Consider the following 21990-nt stretch of genomic DNA (forward strand, 5'->3'; position numbering starts at 1 on the left):
ATGATTCCCAGCCACCTCTCATTTTCTTACCCATCATTCAGGCCTTCTAATTTCATCTCATCACCACCTTGAAATGAAACAAGCTTATATGAATGACATGTTACTGGTCTAACTCGAAAAAGTCTTTTTAGACAGGATTTTAAAATGTGTTCTCTCACTGAGTAAATGCTCAAAGAATACACTGAGGTCTTTTAAGCTTAGCTGGAATCAATTTATTGGGCAAGTAATGAATCTAATTGTTATGCTAGCTTCCATGTCAGGAAAATAACAGATGTACAGTATAATGCGGGGGGGGGGGGGTGGTTTGGGGGAGTTGCTTTGGGATTGCTAGAGCAGGTGCGACTTTAAAAAAAAAAATCACATGGAACTTTATCAAGTGCATTTGGAAACAGTTGGAAATTAGCCAGGAGGAACATTCTCCTTCAATCCCTTAGACATCCAGTTGTGGGCTTGGATTAGGCCCCTGAACAGCTGAGTTAGGAGGACACTGACACCTTGTCACACTTTGAAGCTCTTTATTCCCTCCTCACCCTCCAACAAAAGCACCAGAGATTGCCCTCCCCTAACTAGACACACACACACACACACACACACACACACGTCCAGCTGCCAGATATGCCAGTTCTCTTTCAGAGAACACTAGACAGTGAGTCCAGGCAAGTTACCATGGTTCTCTATTATCGCGTCCAGCACATCAGGGAATGGAAATAAGTGTGCACATGTTCTTAAAGGCCCTTTGGGAAAGATCAGTGGGGCTGCATGGGGGACACAATGGCAGGCTTTGTCACAAAGAAAGGATTTGGGCTGGCAGGCAGCAACAGTCCTGCTGGACACAGAGTTTGTCTGCAAAGGCAGTGGGGGAAAACCATGTGCTGGATTACAGAGCATCCTCACTGGGAAAAGTAGAGCATTTTGTGTAATTAAAAGTCATCCTGAAGACATCAGGTAAGAGCCTGCTGTTTTTAATTAATTGCTCCTGTGATCTTGTGGCTTTAAAAGGGGTGCTGCTCAGAGAGGTTAAGATTCACTCCAGAAACAAAAGTTATTCAGATGGGGGCAAAACACGGTGTATCTATAAGTTTGATAAAGGCAAAAGAGGAAAGAGAAGGAAAACTATGTGAGAGAGAGAAAGAACTGAAAGTCGAAGTCACCCATGTATAATTTGCTAGAATAATCGTGTTCTCTTTTCATGCTCTGTGCCTCAGCACCTTCACATTCAAAGGACAACTTCCCCCTGACCTACATCCTGCCTTGATACATAAATTATTTTGGGGAAGAAATTCTCAGAGTCAAGGTTAACAGAAAACAGCTGGAAAACAAACTGAGAGCCATATGTCATAGATTCCTCCAAGTAGAAAGATTAAAAAAAAAAAAAAAAAACTCTGTTTTGAAGAGTCAGCACGTCCAGAACAAGCAGGTGGAACCAAGGACTTTACATGGTCTCCATGATGATGAAAATAAACATGGTGAGGACTATATAATTGTGTCAGTTATGAAAAGAGGGACTGGACAACATGAGAAATCTGATTTGAAATCTTTTTTTCTTTCTCCATTATAAAATCCGCAACTCAATTCTCTTAAGCAGTTAACTGCCATTCTGCTTTTCTTGTGCATCTCCTTAGATGGAGAAAGGGTTGCATTTTGAAGAATGTATCACAGCTCATGCTTTTCAAATTTCTGATATATAAGCCTCTACTGTTTATAGATCTTTAGGATGAAAGAACACTGGTGGCAGCAGAATGGCCCCTTAATGACATCAGGTCCCACCACCCATCAAAAAGAAGAAATTTGAGACCTAAAACAGGGCACTGTCGGTGTCCTTTCTTGAACTATCTATCCTGTTTTTTCTTTCACAAATCATGATAATAAAACAAAGTTATTCTTAAAAAAAAAATACTTTCATTTAGACTCACTACTTATAAGGTATATTATATAAAGTACTGTCAGCACAGGAGATAGAATTTGATTATATTAAAGGTTAGAAAGGAAAACTAGGGAGTTCCCTGGTGGCTCAGTGTTTAGGATCCTGTGCTTTCACAGCCAAGGGTCCAAGTTCAATCCCTGGTTGTGGAACTGAGATCCTGAAAGCCGCTCAGTGTGGCCAAAAAAAAAAAAGAGAGATAGCATTAACTCACTAAACCAAAATATATTTTTTAAGTTGTATGTTTTCTTCTAATTTCCCCCATTGTTTTAATTGTTGTATAAACTTGTATCCTTTCTCACTTAATATAGTAAATATTAGTATCTTCCCATGTCACAACAACAATGTAGGTGATATTCCTTGAAAGGTGCCGGAAAATTATATTTCCCTCTTTTCCGAAGCCCCAGGGGTGTGTGTTGGGTTGGGGGGGTGGATGGGTGTGGCTGTGTGTGTGTGTGTAGAGCCAGGCTCTCTGTCACGTGGCTCTGCTTCCATAACCTGATTCAGTACTAGGGTTGACATTGTGCTCAACATGGATACTCTCTGTTCTACTGCATATGTGCTAAGTCACTTCAGTTGTGTCTGACTCTTTGCGACCCTATGAACTGTAGCCCGCCAGGCTCCCCTGTCCATGGGATTCTCCAGGCAAGAATACTGGAGTGGGTTGCCATTGCTTTCTCCAGGAGATCTTCCTGACCCAGGTCTCCTACATTGCAGACAGATTCTTCACCATCTGAGCCACCAGGGAAGCCCTCTGCTCTATTAGGATTTGTCAAATCTGTCATATTTTCTATTATAGGCTGAAACCCTTACAACGTAAGCGTTGGTGACTGGTGGAGTGATGAGGAAGCCCAGAGAAAACCACAGAAAAGGTAATACAACTCGTGATGTAGGGAGTGGAGTAGAGAGAAGCTGTGGCTCACTGAAATTAAGCTGAGTCACCCTGTTGTGTAAACTACTAACAGATAGTCACTTTCAAAAAGTGATCAAATAATTGAGTCATCAGAGATATATTAAAGGGCTTCCCTGTGGCTCAGATGGTAAAGCGTCTGCCTGCAATGTGGGAGACCCAGGTTCAATCTCTGAGCAGGGAAGATCCCCTGGAGAAGGAAATGGCAACCCACTCCAGTACTCTTGCCTGAAAAACTCTATGACTGTTGCCTTAGGAGCCTGGTAGGCGACAGTCCATGGTGTCGCAGAGAGTCAGACACGACTGAGCAATTTCAAAAAATGATCAAATAATTGAGTCAGCAGAGATATATTAAAAGCTCAATAAATATGTACGGCTGAGCCCTTTCACTGTTCACCTGAAACCATCACAACATTGTTAATCAGCTATACACCAATAAAAAGTTCAAAAGGAAAAAAGCTCAGTATTAAGAGTTAATATCTAAATAACACAGCATATCAGGCAATGTTCTCTGTTCTCCATGTTTGTCCTTCTGTCTAACCTTCCCATCATTCCTACAGTGTGTGTTCTATTATTGTCTTTATTTTAAAAATGGGGAAACACCCGAGCAAAGCTATTAAGTGACTTGACAAACATTCAAACTCAGGAGGGCTGGTTCCATGGCGGTAATATTCTTTTCTATAATAAATACATTTGGTTTTCATCCCCTATTCCGGCACAGAACTCCTGAAACTCCTGGAATTTCCTAAGTGATAAGAGTAGTTAACAGACCTTTATATTCCTGCTATTGCTAAGTCGCTTCAGTCGTGTCCAACTCTGTGCAACCCCAGAGACGGCAGCCCACCAAGCTTCCCGGTCCCTGGGATTCTCTAGGCAAGAACACTGGAGTGGGTTGCCATTTCCTTCTCCAATGCATGAAAGTGAAAAGTGAAAGTGAAGTCGCTCAGTCGTGTCCGACTCTTAGCGACCCCACGGACTGCAGCCTACCAGGCTCCTCCGTCCATGGAATTTTCCAGGCAAGAGTACTGGAGTGGGGTGCCACTGAACAGACTTCTTTCACCAACAATTGAGTTTATGTTCAGTTCAGTCGCTCAGTTGTGTCCGACTCTTTGCGACCCCATGAATCGCAGCAGGCCAGGCCTCCCTGTCCATCACCAACTCTCGGAGTTTACTCAAACTCATGTGCATCGAGTCGGTGATGCCATCCAGCCATCTCATCCTCTGTCATCCCCTTCTCCTCCTGCCCCCAATCCCTCCCACCATCAGAGTCTTTTCAATGAATCAACTCTTCGTATGAGGTGGCCAAAGTATTGGAGTTTCAGCTTTAGCATCAGTACTTCCAATGATCACCCAGGACTGGTCTCCTTTAGGATGGACTGTTTGGATCTCCTTGCAGTCCAGGGGACTCTCAAGAGTCTTCTCTAACACCACAGTTCAAAAGCATCCATTCTTCAGCGCTCAGCTTTCTTCACAGTTCAACTCTCCCAGCCATACATGACCACTGGAAAAACCATAGCCTTGACTAGACGAACCTTTGTTGGCAAAGTAATGTCTCTGCCTTTGAATATGCTGTCTAGGTTGGTCATAACTTTCCTTCCAAGGAGTAAGCGTCTTTTAATTTCATGGCTGCAGTCACCATCTGCAGTGATTTTGGAGCCTAAAAAAATAAAGTCTGCCAGTGTTTCCACTGTTTCCCCATCTATTTGCCATGAAGTGATGGGATCAGATGCCATGATCTTCATTTTCTGAATGTTGAGCTTTAAGCCAACGTTTTCACTCTCCTCTTTCACTTTCATCAAGAGGCTTTTTAGTTCCTCTTCACTTTCTGCCATAAGGGTGGTGTCTTCTGCATATCTGAGGTTATTGATATTTCTCCTGGCAATCTTGACTCTAGCTTGTGCATCTTCCAGCCCAGAGTTTCTCATGATGTACTCTGCATATAAGTTAAGTGAGTAGGGTGACAATATACAGCCTTGACATACTCCTTTTCCTATTTGGAACCAGTCTGTTGTTCCATGTCCAGTTCTAACTGTTGCTTCCTGACCTGCATATAGGTTTCTCAAGAGGCAGGTCAGGTGGTTTGGTATTCCCATCTCTTGAAGAATTTTCCACAGTTTATTGTGGAAAAGGCTTTGACGTAGTCAATAAAGCAGAAATAGATATTTTTCTGGAACTCTCTTGCTTTTTCAATGATCCAGTGGATGTTGGTGATTTGATCTCTGGTTCCTCTGCCTTTTCTAAAACCAGCTTGCACATCCAGAAGTTCACGGTTCACATATTGCTGAAGCCTGGCTTGGAGAATTTGGAGCATTACTTTACTAGCGTGTGAGATGAGTGCAATTGTGTGGTAGTTTGAGCATTCTTTGGCATTGCCTTTCTTTGGGATTGGGATGAAAACTGACCTTTTCCAGTCCTGTGGCCACTGCTGAGTTTTCCAAATTGGCTGGCATATTGAGTGCAGCACTTTCACAGCATCAGCTTTCAGGATTTGGAATAGCTCAACTGGAATTCCATCACTTCCACTATCTTTGCTCATAGTGATGCTTTCTAAGGCCCACTTGACTTCACATTCTAGGATGTCTGGCTCTAGGTGAGTGATCACACTATCGTGATTATCTGGGTCATGAAGATCTTTTTTGTACAGTTCTTCTGTGTATTCTTGCCACCTCTTCTTAATATCTTCTGCTTCTGTTAGGTCCATACCATTTCTGTCCTTTATCGAGCCCATCTTTGCATCAAATGTTCCCCTGGTATCTCTAATTTTCTTGGAGAGATCTCTAGTCTTTCCCATTCTGTCATTTTCCTCTATTTCTTTGCACTGATAGCTGAAAAAGGCTTTCTTATCTCTCCTTGCTATTCTTTGGAACTCTGCATTCAGATGCTTATATCTTTTCTCTTCTCCTTTGCTTTTCACTTCTCTTCTTTTCACAGCTATTTGTAAGGCCTCCTCAGACAGCCATTTTGCTTTTTTGCATTTCTTTTCCATGGGGATGGTCTTGATCCCTGTCTCCTGTACAATGTCACGAACCTCCGTCCATAGTTCATCAAGCACTCTATCAGATCTAGGCCCTTAAATCTATTTCTAACTTCCACTGTATAATCATAAGGGATTTGATTTAGGTCATACCTGAATGGTCTAGTGGTTTTCCCTACTTTCTTCAATTTAAGTCTGAATTTGGCAATAAGGAGTTCATGATCTGAGCCACAGTCAGCTCCTGGTCTTGTTTTTACTGACTGTACAGAGCTTCTCCATCTTTGGCTGCAAAGACTATAATCCGAAGGACTTCCCTAGTGTCTAGTGGCTAAGACTCAATGCTCCCAAAGCAGGTCGGGGAACTAGATCCCACAGGGGGCAAATAGGAATACATATGCTACAACTAAAATGCTGAAACGAAGACCAAAGATGCTGTGTGCTGCAACTAAAAGCCTGGCATGACAAAATTAAAAAATAAATATTTAAAACAAAAAGTCTCTAAAAGCATAGGGTTTGGAGAGCTTCTGCATTGATGAATACATGGAGATTTTGGGAGAGTGGTCCATTCAGAGAGGGCATGGGAGTTCTGCATTCCCGATCACATACCTTGCCCTATGCATCTCTTCCATCTGTCCATTTTTGAGTCACATCATTTTATAATAATCAGATTGATCTGTAAGTAAAATGTTGCTCTGAGTTCTCTGAGCCATTCTAGCAAATTAATGGATCCCAAAAAAGGAGTTGTGGGAACCTCTTATCTATAGCTGAAACCACACAATCAGAAATCCCACATCAGATGGGATTCAAATCCAGCCAAAACTCAGACTGGGTCTTGAACCCATGGTTTTTTAATTGAAATCACACATCTGGTCTCAGGACTTAATGAAGCTCAGTTTCAAGGGTAAGAAGCAGATTTACTGAGAGATATATACACTCCATAGACCATGAGTTTGAACCATCTCAGAAGGCAAGAGGCCCTGAAAAATACATATTCCATAGACAGAATGTGGTCCATCTCAAAAAGTGAAATGATTCCTGAAATATTGGGTGGTTAGTTTTTATGGGCTGAGTAATTTCATAGGCGAACAAGTGTGAGGGTTATTCCAACTAACTTCAGGGGAAGGCGTGGGGATTTCCAGGAATTGGGCCACTGTCCATTTTTTGGCTTTTTGTGGTCAGTCAAACTGTCATGGCATTTGTGGGTATGTCACTTGGCATATGAAAATGTATTACAAGGATTATATAATGAGGCTTGGGCTTCCCTAGTAGCTCAGATGGTAAAGCATCTGCCTGCAATGCAGGAGACCTGGGTTCAATCCCTGGGTTGGAAATATCCCCCAGGGAAGGAAATGGCAACCCACTCTAGTATTCTTGCCTGGAGAATTTCATGGACAGAGAAACCTGGCAGGCTATAGTCCATGGGGTTGCAGAGAGTTGGACATGACTGAGCAACTAACACACACATTATGAGGCTCAAGGTCTACTGGAAGTCAAATCTTCCACCATCTTGGGCCTAACTGGTTCTAACCAGTTTTTGTCATATCCTCCACGGCAATGTCATTCTTTTGAGGGTTGTGCCCTGCCCTCTGTTCCCTCCATAGCCCATGGATCAGAATCACCAGTGACAACCTGGACTTGCTATAGCAGTCTGTAGTGTGTACATTGGGACAGGGGCAGGAAGGGGAAGTCTTAGAGGACTGAGCCCTTAACCCATCGGAGAAGGCAATGGCACCCCACTCCAGTACTCTTGCCTGGAAAATCCCATGGATGGAGGGGCCTGGTGGGCTGCAGTCCATGGGGTCACTAGGAGTTGGACACGACTGAGTGACTTCACTTTCACTTTTCACTTTCATGCATTGGAGAAGGAAATGGCAACCCACTCCAGTGTTCTTGCCTGGAGAATACCAGGGACAGGGAGCCTGGTGGGCTGCCGTCTATGGGGTCACACAGAGTTGGACACGACTGAAGCGACTTAGCAGCAGCAGCAGCCTTAACCAATGGGATCTGATGCTTTCTCTAACACTTGAATGCACATGAATGCCTGATTGTGTCTCCATTTTTACAATCTGAAAGAGTTCATTTCATAAAAGTCTTTGTTCAGTTCAGTCACTCAGTCATGTCTGACTCTTTGCAACTTCATGAACTGTAGCACACCAGGCTTCCCTGTCCATCACCAACTCCTGGAGCTTGCTCAAACTCATGTCCATTGAGTCAGTGATGCCATCCAACCTTCTCATCCTCTACCATCCCCTTCTCCTCCTGCCTTCAATCTTCCCCGGAATCAGGGTCTTTTCCACTGAGTCAGTTCTTCCTATCAGGTGGCCAAAGTATTGGAGTTTTAGCTTCTGGATCAATCCTTCCAATGAACAGGACTGATTTCCTTTAGGACTGACCGGTTTAATCACTTTTCAGTCCAAGGGACTCTCAAGAGTCTTCTCCAACACCACAGTTCAAAAGCATCAGTTCTTCAGCACTCAGCTTTCTTTATAGTCCAACTCTCACATCCATACATGACCACTGGAAAAACCATAGCTTTGACTAGACAGACCTTCATTGGCAAAGTAATGTCTCTGCTTTTTAATATGCTGTCTAGGTTGATCATAAACTTTCTTCCAAGGAGCAAGTGTCTTTTAATTTTGTGGCTGCAGTCACCATCTGCAATGATTTTGGAGCCCAAGAAAATAGTTTGTCACTGTTTCCATTGTTTCCCCATCTATTTGCCATGAAGTATTGGGACAGGATGACATGATCTTAGTTTTTTGAATGTTGAGTTTTAAGACAGCTTTTTCACTCTCCTCTTTCACTTTCATCAAGAGACTCTTTAGTTCCTCTTTACTTTCCCCCATAAGGGTAATGTCATCTGCATATCTGAGGTTATTGATATTTCTCCCAGCAAGCTTGATTCCAGCTTGTGCTAAAGCACTCCAGCTTGTGCTTCATCCAGCCTGGCATTTCACATAATGTACTCTGCATAGTAGTTAAATAACCAGGGTGACAACCTTGATATATTCCTTTCCCAATTTGGAACCAGTCTGTTGCTGCATGTCCATTTCTAACTGTTGCTTCTTAACCTGCATACAGATTTCTCAGGAGGCAGGTCAAGTGGTCTGTTATTCCCATCTCTTGAATAATTTTGCACAGTTTGTTGTGATCTACACAGTCAAAGGCTTTGGCATAATCAATAAAGCAGATGTTTTTCTGGAATTCTCTTGCTTTTTCTATGATCCAACGGATGTTGGCAATTTGATCTCTGGTTCCTCTACCTTTTCTAAATCCAGCTTGAACGTCTGGAAGTCCAAGGTTCAAATACTGTTGAAGCCTGGCTTGGAGAAGTTTGAGTATTACTTTGCTACTGTGTGAGATGAGTGCAACTGTGCAGTAGCTTGAACATTCTTTGGCAAGTTTTTGTACATATATATAAATGTATATGGGCTTCCCAGGTAGTGCTAGTGGTAAAGAACCTGCCTCCTCCTATGCAGGAGACATAAAAGATGCAGTTTCGATCCGTGGGTCATGAAGATACCCTAGAGGAGGGCATGGCAACCCACTCTAGTATTCTTGCCTGGAAAATCCCATGGACAGAGAAGCACGGGCAGACTACAGTCCATAGGGTCACAAAGACTCAGACACGACTGAAGTAACTTAGCACACACCCACACATAAATGTACATATATGTATGCATATGTGTGTATGTATTTGTGTGTCTGATATACAGAGACAGATGAAATATGTACGTGTATATATATAATTAAACAAATGCCTATGTCAGTATTTACATAGTCCATAGCCATTTCAGAGAGATAGAAAGATAAGTGGTTGGGAATTCCCTGGTGGTTCAGTGATTAGCACTCTGGGCTTTCAGTGCCCAGAATCTGAGTTTGAGCCCTGACCTGGGAACTAAGATCCCACAAGCCTCTTGGCACAGCCAACAGAAAGAAAGGAAGGAAGGAAGGAAGCAAAGTGGTTGTCAAGGATATGGATGGGGGAGAATGAGGAGTGATTGCTTATGCATATTGGGTTTCTTTTGGAGGTGAAGAATATATTTTAAATTCAACAAGGATGATGGTTGTGCCATAGTGTATTAGTGTAAACACATTAATACCATTAAATAGTATACTTTAAAATATGTGAATTTCATTAATCTAAATTATAGTCAAATAAAGCTGCTTTTTTTTTTTAAAAGTCACACTACACAAGCATTTCTCCTATAAATAACATTTCCTACCTCTGCACATCAGAAGTCATATCAGAGAGATGGAGAACATCTTAGAGGTCATCTACTTGCCTATCGACAACCAATTCTCAATTCCTGGCAGAAGCTTAAAATCTTATCAATCTTTAGGACTTTCCTGGTGTCTCAGGGGTAAAGAATCCACCTGTCAGTATTACAGACATGAGCTCAGATCCTTGATCCATGAAGATCCCACATGCCTCAGAGCAACTAAGCCCATGCATCACAATTATTGAGCCTGTGTTCTAGAGTGGGAGCCACAACCACTGAAGCCCACTAGACTTACAGCCCGTGCTCCACAACAGGAAAAGCCACCACAGTGAGAAGTCTGCGTACTGCACCTAGACAGTAGCCCTCCATCGCCACAACTAGAGAAAACCTGGTGCAACAATGAAGACCCAACACAGCCAAAAATAAATAAATACATTACATTCCTTTTAAAAATCTTATCAACCTTTAGAATAATGTCAAACAAGATCTAGCTTTCTTCCTAATCACATTTCAGTGAAATGTTCACAAGTATGAAGCCCATGATTTGGATAAAAGGAAAGAATTCTAGTTAAAAGTTGATCCAAAATTCTCTCTGAGGACGTCCCTCATCGTCCAGTGTTACGAATCCATCTTGCAATGCAGGGGACATGGGGACACAGGTTCGATCCCTGGTCAGGGAACTAAGATTCCACTTGCCCCGGGGTAACTATGCTTGTGTGCCCAACTACTGAGCCTGGATGCCACAGAGACCATGCACCACAACTAGAAAGAAACCTGTGCACCGCGGGGACCATTCCATGTTCTACAACTAAGACCTGACACACCTAAAAAAACAATTCTCCTCCTCCTAAATAAATAATTCTCCTCAGATTTTATAGCATATATATCCTGATGGAAAAAATTTTTAATTATTTTACTATTATATATATGTATATATACACATATTTATACATATGTGTTATATATGTATATATATTTTAAAGCTAAGCAATGCTAATGAAGGAATATGGATAAATGTGTTGCACCTTTGATTCTACCTACATGTTGCAGGCTATTAGCTGTGAACTCTAAAGTCAACTTTATAATTTATCTTCAAAAAGAGAGGGCAAATGTTAAATGATGGTTCATTTCCTTGCTGCTCACCTCCCCCCCACCCTGCAAAAAAACCTGTTTTCATCAGGCACAGAGCCAGAATTCACTGAGACCGACTATTATACATGGTCATCTGCAGTGGCCAATAACACATGCTCCTGTCTGTGGAGTGTTCCTAAACACTTCCCATGTGGAGCTGCCCACTTTGAATGGGTGTTTGCTCAAATAAACTCTTAAAATCTCTAACATGCCTCAGTTTATATTTCAACAAAGTAAAACCTCATTCTGTGAGATATTCATGGACATTCCACAGAAGAAAACAAAACAAAACCTTCTCAGCATTAGCAGCATTTTCTCTCAAATTACTCTAGAACATATATAAGAGAAATGTCAAACATGTAGGTATTACCTTTTTATTTTTTGTGATAATTTTTCTTTTTAGTTTGGCAAGAATGTCAGCCAAGTGAACCGATATATCACAGTCCATGTGATGTGAGGTCTGCCACTGCTACACAAGCTATACTTACCCAGCAGCTGGGCTCAAACTGTGTTATCCATTATTATTACCAGTCTATGTTAGTTATCTCATAATTTTAGCATGTATTGTTAATGTTACCCAATGTCAATTGTATATTTGCATATAGATTAAATGCTAATAGCTTCTAATTGAAATTAGTTTTTTTCATGAGACCCTTTTATGATTTCTGTTAGTTCAACTCTATTTCTCATGAACTCCAGTTGCTGTCGTATCACTATGTTATACTTTTAAAAATATTGTATTGATAGATGAATTTGGGAAATTCAGACCTAAACATACAAGAACATTTGAGCTTAGAGAACTCAATAACTTTGAATTTTAATCCAAATTCCACCAGTTATCATCTAGTGAAATGAGATCACCCAGATAAGTATAACCAGTTATACTTGTCATTCATCATACCCTAGGCACTCACAGGAGAAGAGATAGAATGAAGAAACCTGCCTTTAGATCATCACAGTCCAGAAGCACCATTCCTTTCTTCTAGCCACACTATGATAGCAAATAGAAATGACTGTTTCCCAGAATCATAGAACTTCAGAACAGAAAGGATGGAAGATCATTTAAGTCCCCCATTTAATAGCTGAAGATCAGAGAAAGTATTGTATTGCATATTCAGGAAGTGGTGATAAAATTATGATTAGAACTTGAAATAGACTGTATCTCTGATTCCAAATATTCATTTCCCTTTCATATGAAAGGTTTAATTAATTCCACCCATTGCAATATAACATGCATTGGCCTGGTACAGAAGTATATACCTCTACTCCGTTGACATTGGGTTTGACCATGTGCTTTGGCCGCTGGCATGAAAAGGAACATTGCATATGCCATGGGCAAACAGAAACTTTAAAAGTCACCATGTGATGTTGCCAGCTCCCTATTCTTTTCCCTCTGCCACAGACTCACATGTCCTAGAAGAGACAGCCTCTTCAGCCTGGAATGAAGAGGACACTGGAAACAGACACGCATATGATCCAGCTTCTCACATGACAAGAACATGAAAAACTGTTTATTTTCTATTGTTGTAAGCCATGGAGTTGTATAGTTGTTCATTCCTAGAGCAAAGATGAATAATTTAGAACACAGAACCAAAAGGGTACGTGATTTGCTCAAGTTTACACAATTAGGCAGCTAAATGGCAGAACCAGAATTGAATCTCACTTCTTTTAACATCCAGTCCAGTCTTCTCTCCATATTTCAGAACTCCTTAAATGACCGATGTAAATATCTACACAGAATACTTTACTGAGATATTTAGAACATCTGAAAAAGCAATTTATTCCAAGACAATGGCTTTGTCCAATTGTTCCTTATATGCAACTAACAGGCTACTAGCAATCCATGAAACTCTCCTTGCGGTCACTAGTGACCATACCAACCAGGAGCTATTCCTCTTGATGTGAACTAGTGGTGTGGAGTTGGGGACTGAGTAAGGTTTGCCCTTTTACATTTGTTCTTATTAGCCAGGTCATCTTCAAGTGCCTGTTATCTGGGGTAAGATACTGGAATCCAGCAACAGCTCCAGTGTATCAGTATAGTCTTATCTTAGGAACATATGGACTCTTTCATACTTGGTTTCCCTAAGTAGGCTTTTAAAAGTGATGGCAAATTCTGTCAACAACTCACACCTGTTTTGTGTCCTCTCCAGTAAAAAAATCTGTCTAGGCACTTCAAGAAGCTCCTTCTACTATGAGGCCACTTTGTCCCCTGTTCCATTTACTCCTGTCGCCATTTCCCTCAGGAGGTTTTTCAAAATGTATGTCTTCAGTGAGCCCTTCTGGTTAGAACTACAACATTTTATCTACTGATTATGTTCTTTTTTGGACCTTTATACCCCATCTGAACTATATGATATAGATTTTCTATATCTAACTCAATATTTGTTCTGTATTCACTTGGTCTATCAGTCATATTAGACTACAGGAATTTGAAAGTGGAACTCAAACAAAACTAATGTACTATGTTCAGTGCTATAGACCTTTGAAGGCATTAATTATATGCTGAATGTTGTTATTCATGGTACAGTTTGTAGAGTTATTCATTCCTAGAGCAAAGACAAACAATTCAGAATACAGAACCAAAAGGGTAAGTGACTTGCTCAAGTTTACACAATCGGGCAGCTAAGTGGCAGAACCAGAATTGAATCTCACTTTTTTAACATCCAGACAGTCGTGACAGACTCTGCAACACCATGGACTGCAGCACACCAGGCTTCCCTGTCCTTCACCATCTCCGAATCTGTTCAAACTCATGTCCACTGAGTCAGTGATGCCATCCAACCACCTCACCCTCTGTCATCCTCTTCTTCTTCTGCCTTCAATCTTTCCCAGCATCAGGGTCTTCTTTAATGAGTCGGCTTTTCACATTAAGTGGCCAAAGATATGCTGAATAATTATATAATATGATTAATTAGGCTTGTCTTACGAGAAGTTAACTATTCTTGGTTAATTTAAGGTTGGACTCTTGAGTTTGGTAAAGTTGAAAGTTATACAGCTAATATGCAGTGAAGGCTATTTTTGGGTGAGTAATCGTTGTAGACAACCAATCTGACCCATTATTTAATAAAGAGGTTCAATTTTTATTCTAAACTATAAGAAGGTTTTATCTTAGTTTTTCTGATTATGTCAAAAGATTGATCTATATCTCATATTGTATACCAAGATAAATTCCAAGGGGATCAGAGATCTAAATATAAAAAATTAAACCATAAAAAAAATTTTTTTAACTTTGGAGTGTGGAAGGCTTTTTAAATATGGCTCAAAATTTAGAGGCCATAACAGAAGTTGATAAATTCAACAACATTTTAAAAAATTCTGAAACATAGACACAGACACACATACACAGCCAAGTAATTTTATAAACTGGCAAATAAAAAAAAACTTTTCAAGTTAAATTGAAAAATAATTTTTCTAATATACAAAGAGCATGTAAAATCAATAATAAAAAAACATGACAATCTAAAAGTAAGTTACATGACCAGAGTGTTCAAAAATGGAATTATAAATGACTCTTAAACACATGGATAGATACTGACCTCACTCATCATAAGAGATACAGATTAAAATTACACTCACATACTACTTTTCATCTAGGAGATTGACAAAAATTCAATGACTTGAAAATGTACCTATTGAGTATAAATTTAGACAAAATCTCTATGATGACAATTTGTCAATATTAACCGATTAATAAATGCATACAGAAAATTTCCAGAAATATTATTTTTGAAAATGTATTTGACCAATAAACTTGCCAATTTGCAAAATGACATTTGCACAAATTTATTCATTGAATAATTGTTTATAATACTAAAACAATGGAAACTGCCTAAGTGTATATCAGTTGAAGACTTTACTCTAATTGTGGTACATCCTTACAAATACTCTATAACACTAAAAGAGAATGAGAAAACTCCTTATGCACAATATGAAAAGATAGCTGAGGAATATTGTGTAATGAAAAAAGATAGGGATGGGGATCAGCCAGACAGGATAAGAATAGGAGACTTACCACCGAATAGTTGTTATACATTTCAGTTTTTTGAACCATGGAACTATATTACTTATTCAAAAAAATTTAGGACAGAAAAAGATGGTTTAAAGGGTCAATAAATGAAGAGTTAGGAAAGCAAATTAGATGAATTAGTTTTCAAAGTCTATTTGACATTAATAAATAAAAATTAGATATTTTTCTTCTTAAAACTCACTCTAGAGAAATGTTGTGCACTAAATTGAATTGCATCTCACAATGCTGTTAGCCAAAACCCCAATGAAGCATGTTCTAACACATTTTAAAATCATGGGGCCTGAACATTATTTCCTGGCACTCTTTTAAGAGTAAGTATGTGAGAAGAATTTGGGGATATAGCAATTTTTATTTTGATATTTTGATACATTTCCCACAGTACTTGAAGAAATACCTAACATTTTGCCTTTTTTTTTTTTTTTTTGGCATGGAGTGGGAGGAGATGTATTGGTTAGATAATCTATTCCCAATCATATGGTTTCACACTTGATGGCCATATAAGAGGAGGAGGGCTGCTCTGTGTTTCTTTGGATATTATTGTGGATCCATGATATAATATATTTTAAACACTAGGGGTAGAGATTATTTTCTAGTTAGATCATTAACCAGGCATTTCACAGAAGGAACTACTTGGTGAAAAAGAAAAAAAAAAGAGGGCCTGGCAATAAGTAGAATACATATATATAAATATACATAGATACATACTTACATACATAGAATAGACAAATCCTATGTATTAAACTTCTATGGAGTACAAAGCAGAACTATAGGCACAAAAAGATAGTAAAGATTACTAAAATATGATTCCTATTAAAAAGAGCTTAAATTTAACACAACAAAAAAGATAAGTAACACAGTACATCAAAATACAAAGTTGAATGTAGTAAGCTATTAAGGAACAGTCTTGCGGAGCACAGAGCTATATGCCTTGGATAGCTGCACTGTCAAAAAAAACAAACAAGAATTGCAAAGTAAAAATGTAGGAGCATTCCTTGAGCACCGTATAAGGAAGATGGGGTCTTCAAGTCTTCTTGGTCTTCAAGTGACTTCTGGTCATGTATGAAAACAATTTCTCTGGCTCTACAACTGCCTGGACAAAATAACCTCCAATATTGACTGGTGTCATTTATTATGTGGTGATTCTTTTCACCGTGATAAGTTTTCCGGTTACTGACCTAGGATGTCTTGAAGACCAGAAATTCTTTGTTGTTGTTGTTGTTTAATAGTTTTGGTTGTAGTGGGTCTTTGTTGCTACACGCAGGCTTTCTCTAACTGCAGTGAGCAGGGGCTACTTGTGGTTGCAGTGCACAGACTTCTCCCTGTGGTAGCTTCTCTTGTGGAGCCAGGCCCTTCAGTAGTTGTGATGCAAGGCCTTAGTTGCTCTGTGGCATGTGGGATCTTCCTGGACCAGGGACTGAACTCACGTCCCCTGCATTGACAGACAGATTCCTATCCACTGCACCACCGAGGAAGTCCAACCAGGAATTCTTTCAGTTCAGTTGAGTTGCTCAGCCGTGTCCAACTCTTTGCGACGCCATGCATCGCAGCACACCAGGCCTCCCTATCCATCACCAACTCCTGGAGTTCACTCAAACTCACGTCCATCGAGTCCGTGATGCCACCCAGCCATCTCATCCTCTGTCGTCCCCTTCTCCTCCTGCCTCCAATCCCTCCCAGCATCAGAGTCTTTTCCAACGAGTCAACTCTTTGCATGAGGTGGCCAAAGTACTGGAGTTTCAGCTTCAGCATCATTCCTTCCAAAGAAATCCCAGGGCTGATCTCCTTCAGAATGGACTGGCTGGATCTCCTTGCAGTCCAAGGGACTCTCAAGGGTCTTCTCCAACACCACAGTTCAAAAGCATCAATTCTTCGGCGCTCAGCTTTCTTCACAGTCCAACTCTCACATCCATACATGACCACAGGAAAAACCAGAGCCTTGACTAGATGGACCTTTGTTGGCAAGTAATGTCTCTGCTTTTGAATATGCTATCTAGGTTGGTCATAACTTTCCTTCCAAGGAGTAAGTGTCTTTTAATTTCATGGCTGCAATCACCATCTGCCGTGATTTTGGAGCCCAAAAAAATAAAGTCAGCCACTGTTTCCACTGTTTCCCCATCTACTTCCCATGAAGTGATGAGACTGGATGCCACGATCTTCATTTTCTGAATACTGAGCTTTAAGCCAACTTTTTCACTCTCCTCTTTCACTTTCATCAAGAGGCTTTTTAGTTCCTCTTCACTTTCTGCCATAAGGGTGGTGTCATCTGCATATCTGAGGTAATTGATATTTCTCCCGGCAATCTTGATTCCAGCTTGTGCTTCTTCCAACCCAGCATTTCTCATGATGTACTCTGCATATAAGTTAAATAAGCAGGGTGACAGTATACAGCCTTGACGTACTCCTTTTCCTGGAACCAGTCTGTTGTTCCATGTCCAGTTCTAACTGTTGCTTCCTGACCTGTACACAGATTTCTCAGGAGGCAGGTCAGGTGGTCTGTTATTCCCATCTCTTTCAGAATTTTCCACAGTTGATTGTGATCCACACAGTCAAAGGCTTTGGCATAGTCAATAAAGCAGAAATAGATGTTTTTTTGGAATTCTCTTGCTTTTTCGATGATCCAGCGGATGTTGGTGATTTTATCTCTGGTTCCTCTGCCTTTTCTAAAACCAGCTTGCACATCCAGAAGTTCACGGTTCACATATTGCTGAAGCCTGGCTTGGAGAATTTGGAGCATTACTTTACTAGCGTGTGAGATAAGTGCAATTGTGCAGTAGTTTGAGCATTCTTTGGCATTGCCTTTCTTTGGGATTGGGATGAAAACTGACCTTTTCCAGTCCTGTGGCCACTGATGAGTTTTCCAAATTTGCTGGCATATTGAGTGCAGCACTTTCACAGCATCATCTTTCAGGATTTGGAATAGCTCAACTGGAATTCCATCACCTCCACTAGCTTTGTTCGTAGTGATGCTTTCTAAGGCCCACTTGACTTCACATTCTAGGATGTGTGGCTCTAGGTGAGTGATCACACCATCATGATTATCTGGGTCGTGAAGATCTTTTTTGTACAGTTCTTCTGTGTATTCTTGCCACCTCTTCTTAATATCTTCTGCTTCTGTTAGGTCCATACCATTTCTGTCCTTTATCGAGCCCATCTTTGCATCAAATGTTCCCCTGGTATCTCTAATTTTCTTGAAGAGATCTCTAGTCTTTCCCATTGTGTTGTTTTCCTCTATTTCTTTGCAATGATTGCTGAGGAAGGCTTTCTTATCTCTCCTTGCTATTCTTTGGAACTCTGCATTCAGATGCTTGTATCTTTCCTTTTCTCCTTTGCTTTTTGCTTCTCTTCTTTTCACAGCTATTTGTAAGGCCTCCTCAGACAGCCATTTTGCTTTTTTGCATTTCTTTTCCATGGGGATGGTGTTGATCCCTGTCTCCTGTACAATGTCACAAACCTCCATCCATAGTTCATCAGGCACTCTATCTATCATATCTAGGCCCTTAAATCTATTTCTCACTTCCACTGTATAATCATAAGGGATTTGATTTAGGTCATACCTGAATGGTCTAGTGGTTTTCCCTACTTTCTTCAATTTAAGTCTGAATTTGGCAATAAGGAGTTCATGATCTGAGCCACAGTCAGCTCCCGGTCTTGTTTTTGCTGACTGTATAGAGCTTCTCCATCTTTGGCTGAAAAGAATATAATCAATCTGATTTCGGTGTTGACCATCTGGTGATGTCCATGTGTAGAGTCTTCTCTTATGTTGTTGGAAGATGGTGTTTGCTATGACCAGTGTGTTCTCTTGGCAAAACTCTATTAGCCTTTGACCTGCTTCATTCCATATTCCAAGGCCAAATTTGCCTGTTACTCCAGGTGTTTCTTGACTTCCTACCTTTGCATTCCAGTCCCCTATAATGAAAAGGAAATCTTTTTTGGGTGTTAGTTCTGAAAGGTCTTGTAGGTCTTCATAGAACTGTTCAACTTCAGCTTCTTCAGCATTACTGGTTGGGGCATAGACTTGAGTTACTGTGATATTTAATGGTCTGCCTTGGAAACGAACAGAGATCATTCTATCGTTTTTTGAGATTGCATCCAAGTACTGCAATTCGGACTGTTTTGTTTAAAGGAATTCTTTAGAGTAGACTAATTCCAAATACGAACTATCTCCATTTCACCCTGCAAATTACTAAGGTTGTATGAACAAATCTGTCATTAGTAGACTAGAATGAGAAAGTGAGTCACCTCAAAGCCCTATCGACCCTCAATCAATAGAAAACCTCCCACTTCAGAACTTGGGAAGATGAGCTCCAGGTACAAGATCTGCTGGGACTTCAGGGAAATGTTAGCAGCAGAAGCCGCTCAGCCAGAAACAAACAGGAGGCCACACTTAGCCCCCTCCTCTATGACGTCTTTTCATCTCTTAGTAAATTTTAGTATTTTTGGAAAATAAAATTCAGTGAGCAAATAAACAGAAAAACAAGAAAATATTTTCTGAGGCAAATGCAAGTTTAACAACAGTGTGAGCAAGGCAGTTATAACAAGTCCCAGGGCAGGACGTCTTAAATATTTGCCAGGAAAAGACTCCAACTTAGAAACATGGTTCAGCAAAACTCCATTTTTTGCATCCTAACATTAAATATTGATGAACTAGCTTCAGGTTGTTTTGTGTGCCAGCGTATTTTATCAGAACTTAACGAGTTTACATATAAAAAAAAATTCAGCCTAAGCAGCTGTTTCACAAATTTCTGTAACACCTCTAAAACTGTCATAGAGTGGATTAGAAATTTACAAAGACATGAATTCTTGGATTAAAGTGGATTGCAAAAAAAAAAGTCAGATCTAATTTGTGAAGTAAAATACATAACATTATGCTAAAAATGATCTAACTTCATACAAGAGACTCATTCATATGGGTACTTTTGACATTTACCTCTCAGCACTGGTCTGCCTGTCTTTGAACATGTCTGGAGGACACTGTAGTATTAGCTGAAGTTCTTCAGAGTCTCCTCCAGAAAACCCATCTTCCTTTCCCTCCATTTGTCCTTTTCTCCCTCCCATCCCTCCGCACAAACTCTCTCTCCATTCACACTGTTCTTTCCATGTCAGCATTAAGAATCCTCAAACCAAACTTTAAATTTCTAAGTAATAATTTCATCATTAGGTTTTTGATTATACACCCTGCTCAGAGTTACATTTTCATTACAGAGTAAAGGTTACTAAAGTTCAACATGTGTTTGGCATTATTTCTAAAAGGCGTTGGTCTCTAGTAAGCTACAGGGAAATTTAAGATTGCAAACCCCCAAGCTAGCAGCCCAAACCATCTACTCCATGAATTTGCTGCAGTAGAAATCTTCACTTTTCCCTTCTGCTTTTGGTTACATCAGCTTAAAACAGGAAAGGATCCATAACACCATCACCAACAGCAAACTTCTGTTATAAACTGAGCACTGTACTTGTGCTAGATGTGTCTCTGCCCTCCAAGAAGGTAGACAATATCAAAATGCCTTCAGCCTACAAAGATTCGAGGAAATCCTGGAGCAGTGCAGGGAGGATTCTAAACCCTTAAGAACGTTTGGAAGGACAAAAGCTTGATAGCAAGTCTAACACACAACAGGGAAGTAGTTTTAATTCTGGCCATGGTATATTCTTCCTCCCCCCACCCCTGTTTTTAAAAAAAACTATTTTTTTTAATTTCTAATTGTGCCCCCTTGGTATATTCTCTTCCTTGAGCCAGAGACAAATCATTTAAGGACTTAAAATTCTCTCTCTCTCCCTCTCCTTCCTTCTTTCTCCCTTGTCCTCTTCCTCTTTCTATTTTAATAATACTTAGCTACCTCAAAGTGTTGCTGGAAGGATTCTTAAGTATGTTAAGTGCTTTGAAGATGAAAAGCAATATATAAATGCTTAAGTATTACTATAAAAGTACAAGTAAATGAGCTCAGAGCATGTGATTTAAGTGGAATGCCTGTGAATACACAATCCACAGATAGCCAAACAACTAAAGAAGCTTCAGCTAAGACTCATAACCCACATGACAATAAGCCTTTAATATTACAGAATGTTTTCAGATCTGAAAGGCTCTCAGAAGAGATCATTCAGATCTAGGCTTTCCTTTTACAGGCTGAGAAAAGGGAAGTCACAAATGACCCGTTGAAGGTACATGGAGGGATAGGGAGAGACAAGAAGAAACCAAGCCTCCTCAGTGCCCATCAGCACTTCTAATGTCACTCCAGCCAACTCTAAGGTGTCTAATATAGGGATGAAAACAGCATGTGCAGTTCAAATGCTAGTATTTGTTGCCACACATCTGGATATTGGTAAATATACTAATTTAAGATTAAATTCTCTTTTATTGAGAATAAATGTTCTTCTTTAGATATACCTTGATGCTGTATATTTGAAGCTGTTTTTCCATTAGAAGGATAGTTGCAAGGATCTATAACTATAATCACATTCTAGTGACCCTCAGAAAACTGGTAAATGTGAGCTACAGAAGGAAGTGTGAATATTTTCATCTGACACCAACCACAACAACTGGAGCAGCTGGTAAAAAAGAGTAAATAAGCACTGACACAATCCCTAGGGGCTTCCCTGGTGACTCAGCTGTAAAGAATTCGCCTGCCAGGCAGGAGACTTGGGTTCCATCCCTGGGCTGGGAAGATTCCCTGGAGAAGGAAATGGCAACTTACTCCAATATTCTTGCCTGGGAAATCCCATGGACAGAGGAGTCTAGTGGGCTACTGTCCATGAAAGAATCAAACATGACTGAGTGACTAATCAATGACAACAACCCCTAAACTGACAGAT

At 40.2% G+C, this 21990-nt stretch overlaps 1 long non-coding RNA gene across 1 annotated transcript; it reads left to right on the top strand.

The window, feature by feature from the left end:
* Positions 1-226: 226 nt before the first annotated feature.
* On the top strand, positions 227-13432 carry LOC123327744. The gene is made up of 3 exons (XR_006542448.2): positions 227-945; positions 2721-2793; positions 12562-13432. It is a non-coding gene; the product is annotated as an uncharacterized LOC123327744 (long non-coding RNA).
* Positions 13433-21990: the final 8558 nt, after the last annotated feature.

The sequence above is a fragment of the Bubalus bubalis genome, chromosome 10, assembly GCF_019923935.1.
Source record: "Bubalus bubalis isolate 160015118507 breed Murrah chromosome 10, NDDB_SH_1, whole genome shotgun sequence".
Lineage (NCBI taxonomy): Eukaryota > Metazoa > Chordata > Mammalia > Artiodactyla > Bovidae > Bubalus > Bubalus bubalis.